Here is a 10077-nt window from a genome sequence, read left to right on the forward strand (position 1 = left end):
TATCTTCTCTCAGCTGCAGCAGGTCCGTGGCTCTGGCTCAGGCGGGGGCGGGGGCGGGGGGGGGGCAGTCAGTACCGGCTTACCTGGGGGGTTATTGCAACATACAGGCGCCCGCCCTTACCGCCTGCCCCTCGCTCCAGCATGGGTGGTGGGTGGTGGGTGAGTGACAGAGCCTGTCCAGCTTGTCCCCCAGTGGGAGGGGCAGGGCCAGGTCACCGGATGGGAGGGGCTGGTGCACAGATGATGCTTTTCTTTGTTCTTTCCCCCCATTTGACATCTTCAGTGATCACTGCCGTCTCCTGTGACTCTCACACGCTGCTGCCTCCTTCTTCTCAGTCCTGTGTGCAGAACAAGTCCCCAGGTATGGCCCAGACCGCCACCCCCCCCCCCCCAACACAGCAGGTGTCAGACACAGCAGGGGAGGTCCTGGGTGGGGGCTGGGAATTGGCCGATGGGCTGGGGGCTCTGAGACAGGGAAAGAGTTTCAGGTCCCCCCCCCCCCCCACCAGGTTCTGAGGCAGGCGGGGGAGGGGCGGGTGGGGGTGGGGAACAAGATGACGGAAGCTGGGATCTCCTGGAGGTAAAGATGTGGAGATAAGGAGGTGGGGCCAAGACAGCTGCCAGACCTGGTGTGGTCAGGGGTGGGGAGCCAGAGGTTCTCCCCGAGGTCAGGCTGGGTGTGCTTCCTTCCAGAAAGTCCCCGTCCCCTTAGACACATGGGTCACAGAAATCTGAGTTTCTAAATTAGTGACTCCTAAATACCAAGCTGGTCCGAGATGAAGGTTTCCAGGCTCTGTATGGAAACAAGAGAAATGAAGACCTTTTTTGACCAGCTTAAGTGTATTCAGTTTTTAACATTCTGAGAATATGCTCTTTCTGTATTTTCGGTGTTAAATGTCCTTTCTCCCACAAAGCCACTGTGATGTCAGATGATAGTTTTGTGGGATGTTTTTTTCATGTTCTTCCTCTGACAAATGAAAAGTCCTATCAGTGCCCCAAATTAATTTTGGTATTTCACTGTCCCATGGCCCCAAATGTCTGAGAGCCCACTGCTGGTGCGGGTGGAGTGTAAAATCTCTTTTCTTTTCTTTTTTTTAACATTTATTCATTTTTGAGAGACAGAGAGAGACAGAGCATGAGCGGGAAAGGGGCAAAGAGAGGAGATACAGAATCCGAAGAGGGCTCCAGGCTCCAAGCTGTCAGCACAGAGCCCGACGCGGGGCTTGAACCCACGAACTGTGAGATCACGACCTGAGCCGAAATCGAGAGTCGGACGCTTAACGGCCGGGGCCTCCCAGGCGCCCTTGCTGTCGTGTTTCTCACGCTGGCTGTGGCTCCAGGGATGCTGGCTCTTCCCCTCCCCAGACCTCTGCACGTCTACGGTGCACGATACTGAACACAGAGCACACGGCCCTCGAAAGACCGGAGCTCGTAGAGGGGCAGCCCCGGGAGCTAGGAGAGGGGGCTGCTCCCCGGTGGGCTAGGTGCTCCTGAAAAGGGCTCGATGGGACCACGAGGCGGGAGCAAGGCAGCGGGCACCCCTCTTTATGTGTTGCCCCAGGAGAGCAAGCGTGGAGTCTGAGGGTCTGGGAAAGGAAGGGACTCTTCAGGTCTCCGGTGAGGGACAGACCGCGGCCCCGACCTCAAGGGCCCCGGGGGCCGCCCCTCCAGCAGTGTCTCATCTACCTCCCCCACCCAGAACTTCTTCCACCGGAGGAGAGACCCAGGCGGCCCCGAGGAGGACTGACCCCTGGGGGCTGGAGGGCTGGCGGAGAGGGTCAGCAGGGACCCACGGGGTGGGGGAGCATCTTCTGGAAGCCGGCACTCTGGGTTTTAGGGACTTCCCGGCTGCACCTGACACAGAACCAACCTGAGCGTCGACTGCCGATCTCCCGGAAGATCTTTGAGGGTGGGGTCCGGTTACACCCCCGGGGTTCAGGCAGCAGCCCCGCCCCAGCCTAGAACTCCAGGGGGACCTGGAAGCAGGCAAGAAGCATCCCGAGAGCCCACAGGGTTCTCAGTGACTTCAGGAAACTCAGTTCTCTGAAAGCCACTTCTGTGAAAATCCGTTTGCCAAGACTGGTTCCACAAATGGCCAACTTGTCGGTATTTCCCAATTTACTAAAAAAAAAAAAAAAAAAAAAAAAAAAAATTATTGGTAAAAACATTCTGTGAGGATGGCAGAGATTCATATGGGCTGAGATGACTGATGACTTTTTGAATATTTCTCTGGAGTTTCTCTCATCCAGTTTAAAGTCTTAGCTTTGTTCAGTGTTCTGGCTCGGGAAATTATTTATCAGTTCACCTGAACCCCGCACCACAATCTGATAAAGATGAACGTTCTCTGTTTTTTATTCTTGTTTTTTTATATATGTAAATTTTTTTAATAAAAATTTTTTGACGTTTATTTTTGAGAGAGAGAGAGAGAGAGAGAGAGAGAGCAGGGGAGGGGCAGAGAGGGAGACACAGAATCTGAAGCAGCATCCAGGCTCCCAGCTGTCAGCACAGAGCTGGACCTGGGGCTCGAACTTGTGAACCATGAGATCATGACCTGAGCTGAAGTCGGACACTCGACCGACTGAGCCATCCAGGTGCCCTCCCCGCCCCCTCTTTTTCTTTAGGTACATTGGGCCTGTCATGTGGGGGAAGGAGAACTGAGCCATTTCGAGGCTAAGTAGCTGTACGTGTCTCCAATGTCAAGGATCTTGTGGATTATAGATTAAATTAAGTCTCTTCTAATAGAATTTCAATATAGGCTGTTGCTTTAGTACTTCTTTTAATTCACGGATGTATTAACTGTCTCCGTCAAGAGGATATTTTGTGTGTGTTTCAGGCAGTATTTGGTACAGGCTCTCGGTGTCTGAAGCATGATTCATCCACAAAACTGATATTTAGCCGAGCAGAACTGAGCTAATAAATCTACTGGAACCAGCTGGGGAGAGACAGCTTTGGTGAAAACAAAACTAATCTGAACTAAAGCAAAGTTTCCCTCAAATCCTTCAAGATCTTACTAATCAGTACATTGATTGCAGACAAATTATTCAACTTCTGGTCAAAACATATTTTAATTTCTATATACTAAATAATACATTTTTTTTTTTTTTTTACTGAATTGCCCCTGGATTTTTGAAAATCCTAGTTTATATCTATTCCTGACAGGCCTTTCTTTTAAGGTCCCTATCAAATGCCTCCTCCTCCAGGAAGCTTTCCAGATAGGCAGATACACACCTTGGAGTGAATGAATCTCTCTCTCTTTATACCATTCCCATCAAGGTGCATCTTGTATTATGAGGCCTTGTGAATGAGGCCTGGTCTCCTTCCTCAGAACCCCAAATAATAATATAAGACTCATCAACATTCACACCAGATTGTCAACTCCTTGAGCGCAGCACTCCAGGGCTCTGGCTGATCTAGTGTAAACCCTCCCCCCATCCGCACTAGATGCTGGGTGACCGAGTGGGCTCCTTCCCCCACGAGGCATCACCTCTACCCCTGACAGATGCCCACAGGAGTAGAGGAGATCTCTGCAACGTCTACTCAACAAGGAAAGACTGGAGATGTGACTGAGAGAGAGGACACCTCACTCATGCACTGTCCCCCGCGAACCACAACAGTGTGCGTAGATTTCAAACTCCAATGATCCTGTATTAGGCTGCCCCGGACGAACAGAACCAATGGGACGCATAGAGATACGTAAGAGGACATTTATTATAGGAAACGGCCCGGAAGTCCCGCCATCTGCCGTGTCATTCAGCCTGGGTCTTAGGGTCTGAGGATCGAGGGGCTCGGGTATAAATTCTGAGTCTGAAAGCGAGAACGAGAAACGCCCATGTCCCCAGGTGGGGAGAAGAGGCGTGTCCCAGCTCGAGAACAGAGATCCAATTCGCTCTTCCTCTGGCTTTTTGCTCCATCTGGGTCCTAGATGGACTGGGTGGTGCCCCCACCCCCACTGGGGAGAGCCACCTGCTGGACTCAGTGCCCCCCATCAACCCCGCTCACACACACCCAGAAAGAATGTTTCATCAGCTATCTGGGTGTCCCTCGGTCCAGCCGGGTGGACGCTAAAACCTAACGGCCGCAAGTTCGCCTGCTCTCGGTGTAGAAATGTGGAGTTTCCAGGGTCTGTGAGTCACAGGACAGACGGGGACATCGATGCCATTGTACCAGTTTGTAGGGTTTCAGATCAGTGCTCTTCACAGGGCACATCCCCTCCGCCACCCTGGCACAGGGCCTCCGTGGGCCAGATTCTCAGGAAAAATCTAGATAAGACATCGTGTCCCACTTCCTCCGTAAACCAGTCCCGATTTTGAGTTTGAGGGTCCACAGTATGGCTGCCATACCCCTCACTCACTGGGACTGCTCGGTGACCCTCTAGCCGGAGGGGAGCCGGCCTCTCCCAGCCTCGCACCCCGGAGTCAGGCCTGCCCCTGTCTCCCAGCCACCGCCCAGCCCGCACGCCAGCTCCCCTGCTCCTCCCGCCCTTCTCTCTGGCTTTACCGCATCCGGGAAAGGGCCCAGGCGCCCCATTCTGCAAGCTCCTTCTTGCCCATCTGCGGTTGTTTACCACCTTGGGGCACCCTCGCCTCTTCCCCGCTGCAGACCGTCCTCACGCCCAGGGCACTGGCACCCGATTTCTATCTCACCTCTACCGTTCCAGGCTGCGCCTGCCCTTTGCTGGGACCCAGTGATCCCTTTTATTTTATTTCATTTTTTTAATGTATTTGAGAGACAGAGAGACAGCGAGAGAGAGGGATGGGGGAGGGGCAGAGAGAGAGAGAGGGAGAGAGAGAGAATCCCAAGCAGGCTCCACGATGTCAGAGTGGAGCCCAACTTGAGGCTTGGACTCACAAACTCTGAGATCATGACCCGAGCCAAAATCGAGTCAGATGCCATCCAGGCACCCCTGGAGCCCAGTGATTCCTGTCTCAGTCACACGACTGAAGCACCAGAGAGCTGCTGAGAAAGGCCATACGTGGGTCCCCTGATGTTCTGACCCCCAACTCGGTCCGGGGGCCCAGGCTTGACCACCTGTTTTGCGCTCCCAGGTGCTCGTGTGGCCAAGAATGAGAAGCCAAGGGTAAGGAGCACTGCCCCAGGGCATCCCTGGAAACCATGACTCTCCAGGTGCCCACACCCCCAACCCCTCCTTTGCTCCACGGGGCAGACGGGCACAGCCTGTGCACAGGAATCCCAGGAAGCAGGCACTGGTCGTCACGGGTCCCCGCGGTGGGAGGTGCTGGGGCACGAATCAGGTCTGAGTCACTCTGTTTGGGAACAAATGGTGCTCTGCTTGGTGACCTGCCAGCCCCAGGACCCACTCTGCCACCCGGAGACTCTGGTGCCAGGCACTTCCCCAACTCGGCTTTCTGTTGCCTTTCTGCCTACTTGACCTCTGACCCAGAGGGAAGTCAAATGTTGGGGAGGGGGCTGTCCGTGCTCTGGGGGGAGCCGTGCTCTCCCGCGTCCAGAGCCTCGTGGTCGTGACAGCACGGTGGAGACGGCGGTGGTGGTGGGGACACCCATCCTGGAGCCACCACCTTATCGCGGGTCTGCGAGGACACAGAGGGAAATGTCGCACCAGCCTCTGCCCTCTGAGGGGGACGAGAGGTGGGCAGAAACTACCATATGCAAAGACAGTGGGAGGCAGGTGTGTCGTCGATGGATTCCAGGGTCATGAGACGCTGAGGGGTGGCTTCGTGCTGGGTACTGGAGGTGGGGAAACCTCCAACAGGTGAGAAAGCGTTCTTGGCAGAGGCTAAAAGCATGATGGCGGGACGCGCCCTGCCTTTTGGGGCATCCCCACTCCCTGGGAGGCAGGGGAGACGCTGGAGGGGCCCCGTGACAGCTGGCCTCGACTGTCATGAGTTTGGAATTCTTTTCAAATCCCAGTGGAGGCAGTCACCAGCCCTGTGACCTTGGACAAGTCGGTTACGCTCTCTGCTAAGGCAGTGGTGCCCGGAACAGCTTGTTTTCGATAAGCAGTATCATCTGTGCGTTCTGAGTGCACTGTTTTTTCCCCAGAAGATCAAAGGGAGGTTTTAAATCAGAGGAGGTGCACGGTCCCATCTGTGCTCTGGGAAGGTTCTTTCGAGATGCAGGAGGAAGCAGAGCAGGGAGCCAGGGGCCTGGAGGAGGAGGCCGCTTTGATGAGCTGAGCCGAGCTGATGGGGGGGGGGGCGGGTCAGGAGGGAGAAGTCATTGGCTCTCGGGGGGGCCCCACCCGGTCCACTCCACCCAGGGGGTTACCCCTGTTCTTGTTGCGGTCGGAGGGCCGGCTACCGCTGGACACGAGTGGCCTCTTGCCACATCAGATGGGGAAAACACGTTCAGTTCTCAGAACCGCAGGGAGCCGGAGAGCCGCAGCCTCCGAGGGCAACAGGGCAGAGTGTGCGGCTCATAAGGCTCCCGGGGCCTGCCCGGTGCCCGATGGCCTGGCCCAGAAATGGAGGGAGGAGAGCTCTGAACGCCCTCCGGCCAGGACTGTGGGGGCCAAGAGGTAGCTTCCTGTGCAACCGCCCCCCCCCCCCCCCCCTGCCAGAGGGTCTTACCTCCATTCCAGCTGCTCAGGTGTGGGGAAGGGGACTTCGGGCTACTTCAGCCACCTGCCCTAGGACACGAGGAGGGAGAGAGCTCTCAAGGGGCCCGCTCTTGTGGGGACGGGTGTGGAAGAGGCTCCCTGAGTCCTTCCTCCTCCGCCTCTCCCTCTTCTGTCAACAAACACGTGCAGAGCAGGATTATTCCAGGCACCGGTGTTGGTGGTCAAGTAAGTGCCCACCCCACAGCACTGCCCATCAGGGACACTGGGGGCGCTGTCACCACATTGGCCTTGGGACTGATCCTGCCATGGGAACACGGGCCATCTCAGCAGGGCCACACAGCACCTGGTTGGCCTTGCCGACCACTGGGCCGTGGGCACTGCGGGCTCAGGGGAGAGCTCTGGGTTCACTGCACAGCACCCCCTTCCAGGCCCCTTCTCCGCCTGTCTTCTCGGATCCCGGCTCTTTCTTCTCGGAAGCAGACCCAGGCCCTGGAGAAGGGCCCTCCACCACCCAGAATGCTTCCCTGCGGGGAGGGGGATGGGCTCCCCGAACTGCCACGCCATTCACTTTGCTGAAGGTCACCGAAATTCTGGAAGTTTTCTCTTTGAGAATGGACCTCCTTCCCAGTGCCACCATGGCGCGCGGGCCCCGCGCTGCTGAGCTGCCCCAGCAAGGAGCCAGGGTGGTGCAGGAGGGCAGAGACGCGGGGCAGGGGGAGGCTTACCGAAAGGCGGCAGAGAAGGGGGTCTGCTGCTGCACTGGGGACTTCGCTTCAGCTGTTCTCGTCACTCAGATCTCAGCACGAATGTCAGCCCGTCACAGAGGCCACCTGACCTCTGGTCATGCCTCGTCGTCGGACCTGCTTCCGCTCTGCGGAGCGTCACTGTCTGATGTTGTCCTCGTCCGTTTCCCCACATCCCCCGCCCCTCTACCAGGACTGGAGCTTCATGATGGCCGGAGTCTGTCTTGCTCCTTGTTGTCAGCCTGGCATTTGGGTTCCATTCTGTAGGACCGATGAGCATGCAGACGGCCATCCTTTTCAGTTCCGGGCACCTCCCTTCTCAACGACGGGTCGAGACAAACTGGGACCAGATCAGAGAAGAAGGATCCAGAAGACCCCGCGGTGTTTGCCCCGGCGGGCTGCAGGGGGGTGTCCCTTGCTAGAGCAGGGGAGGCCTGAACCGAGCTCGCTGAGTACCTGAGGGACATCCTGAGACTCAGACCTGCTCCGTGGGGCCTCAGGGCTACAATTCGGGGCCCAAGCGGAGGCTCCTCAGGACAGGGCTCCTCGAGTAGGGCCACGCGGGCTCCGCACTTGCTCTAGGTGCTGGTGCGGGTTCTGAGGCTGGGAAGACATTCGGGGAGGGCCTCGTCCATCCTGCGGGGCTTGCTGGATGGACACTGACGATGCTGTCAGATTTCTGACGTTCAACGAACGGTTCTCTGGTTTCCATCGTGGGGTCTGAAGATCCTTGTCTCACTGGAAATAATGAGCGTGCCCTCCCCCCTACCCAGAACTCTAACAACCTCTGCAGTCTCCTCCGGAAGGACACCTTGATTACAAGGTGGGGGCGGGGGTGGGGGGCATGTGAAGTGGGGCAGAGGCCGGAGTGAGCTCCCGGCCCCTCAGGCCACCATGTTTGGGCTGACCGGTCACAGCAGGAGTGGGGGTGGGGAAACAGTCAGCTACTCACAGAGGAGTAGAGAGAGGGGCGCACGGGCTCCCATGGGATCTTCGGTGCAGCTCAGTCATGCGCGTTCCGAGGGGCGCCCCACATCCACCCGGAAAAGGAAAGAACCGCGGCTCAGCAATTTCAGTTTGGTTGGTAAAAACACACTTTGGGAAGCAAGGGTCCTTGGTAAAAAGGGCTTCGGCTGGAGGCTCTTAAAAGCCCTGGAGCTGTGAGGTGGCTCCGGGAGAAGGGAGGCCCTGGGCGGAGGGCGGGGATGCGGGCCCACCGCAGGGCCAGGCGGGGTCTGGAGCCCAGCTCCACCTGCCAGTTTCCCGCGAGACGGGGCGGGGCGAGGGGTGGGGCTTCCTGCTTTCGGAAAGTGCTGGCGCCGCAATCAGCGTCCTCAGGTCCTTGCCTTCCCCGGGCAGGGGTGGGCTTGGGACGGGCCGGGTGGTGCCGGCCGCGAGCGCCCAGCTCCAGCTCCGGAACCGGGACTCAGCTGCACTGTGGGGCTGCGTGCCCCTCGCAGGTCGGCGTGTGCCACTGGTGGCCAGGACAGGAGGCCCGGGAGGGACTGGGAGCCTCCAGGCAGAGGAGACCTGCCTTTAACAGACCGGACTCTGCCACCTCCGTGTTTTCCCTCCTTTTCCCCACTCCAGCTACTCAGGCCGACGTCACGAGTGGCCTCGGAGAGCTCAGCTTCTGAGTTCTAGAAGGAACAGGCAATAAATCTGGGGAGCCTTCGTGCCGACGGTGTGTGGGGTGGCAGTGACGGGGAAGGGCGTAGGCCGACCTTGGTGCTGACCTTGAGTTAGATCTTGGGCAGTCTCTTGGCCCTGGTTTTTCTGTTTGCAAACGAGGGCGTAGTGATGCCTCTTTCTCTGCAGATTTTATCAAGTTGGAGTCGAGGCCACGTGGGAGCCGCTCACACACGGTGTGAGCCGTGGTGTGCACGTGCCTTCCCTCACGCTTCCAGTGTCCCTGCCGGGGCTGGTCAGAGCCTGTGGGCCGTGGGCCCCAGACCTGCCTGGTGGACTTTGCTTGTACAGTTTTGGGAGGAGCCTGAACCGTCCACAGGGGGCTGCTCCACTTCCTTCTCTGGGTTTTCCATGAGGCACAAGGGGATTTCCTGTCAGGAACCACCGTGGTATCTCTCAGGGCCAGCGGGGAGAAATGGTGGAAACAGAGCCCGTTATCTCTCTCAAAACAATGCTGGTCCCTTGTTCTGCGGGCTGGTAAAAAAAAAAAAAAGTCTTTTCAGGCATGTACTTTTAGACCAGAGGATTGTATTACGTACATGTGATTATCACAGGGGGTTACAAAAAACCGCTGGGAAGGAATGAGGGGCAGGGGGTAGGGAGGGGGAGAGACAGAGAAAAGGGACCCCAAAGATCTTTGAATTCACTGGTGGCCAACCTTTGGGACCTGACCACTGACGGTACCTGGGTTGACTTTAGGACATAAAATGGTGGAAGTGACAAAGGAGAGGGCAGCCCTCCCTTTAGAATTGAGGCAGGACTTGCTAACATAATTTTGTTTTCAGAACACTGATTGTTACTGTTTCCTCCTATTTGTAGCAAGGGAAGCTGGTTTTCTACTTAATAATCATGACATAAGGTGGTCATTTAAAAGAAATACAGAACATGTAGACAACAACATATTCAGTAGAGACTAGGGCAAAAAAAAAAAAAAGGCAAAATAGAGATAGTGACTCTCAGATGAGTGATCTTTTGGAAACACAGGGGTAACCAGATGTCCCCTCCATGGAGGAAGGGACCCAGGCCACAGAGGGATGGGCCTGACAAGAGTCCCTGAGGACACCAGGGTGATGGGCCTGGGTGTGGGCAGGCTGGAGAGTGGAGGAC

At 56.8% G+C, this 10077-nt stretch overlaps 1 long non-coding RNA gene across 1 annotated transcript; it reads right to left on the reverse strand.

Moving 5' to 3' along the window:
* Nucleotides 1–5018: 5018 nt before the first annotated feature.
* On the reverse strand, nucleotides 5019–9457 carry LOC121014877 (uncharacterized). Its single transcript, XR_005783474.1, has 3 exons — nucleotides 7264–9457; nucleotides 6549–6707; nucleotides 5019–6125 (listed from the first exon to the last, which is right to left on the reverse strand). It is a non-coding gene; the product is annotated as an uncharacterized LOC121014877 (long non-coding RNA).
* Nucleotides 9458–10077: the final 620 nt, after the last annotated feature.

The sequence above is a fragment of the Herpailurus yagouaroundi genome, unplaced genomic scaffold (genome assembly GCF_014898765.1).
Source record: "Herpailurus yagouaroundi ecotype Mexico unplaced genomic scaffold, PumYag 203, whole genome shotgun sequence".
NCBI classification, from domain to species: Eukaryota; Metazoa; Chordata; class Mammalia; order Carnivora; family Felidae; genus Herpailurus; species Herpailurus yagouaroundi.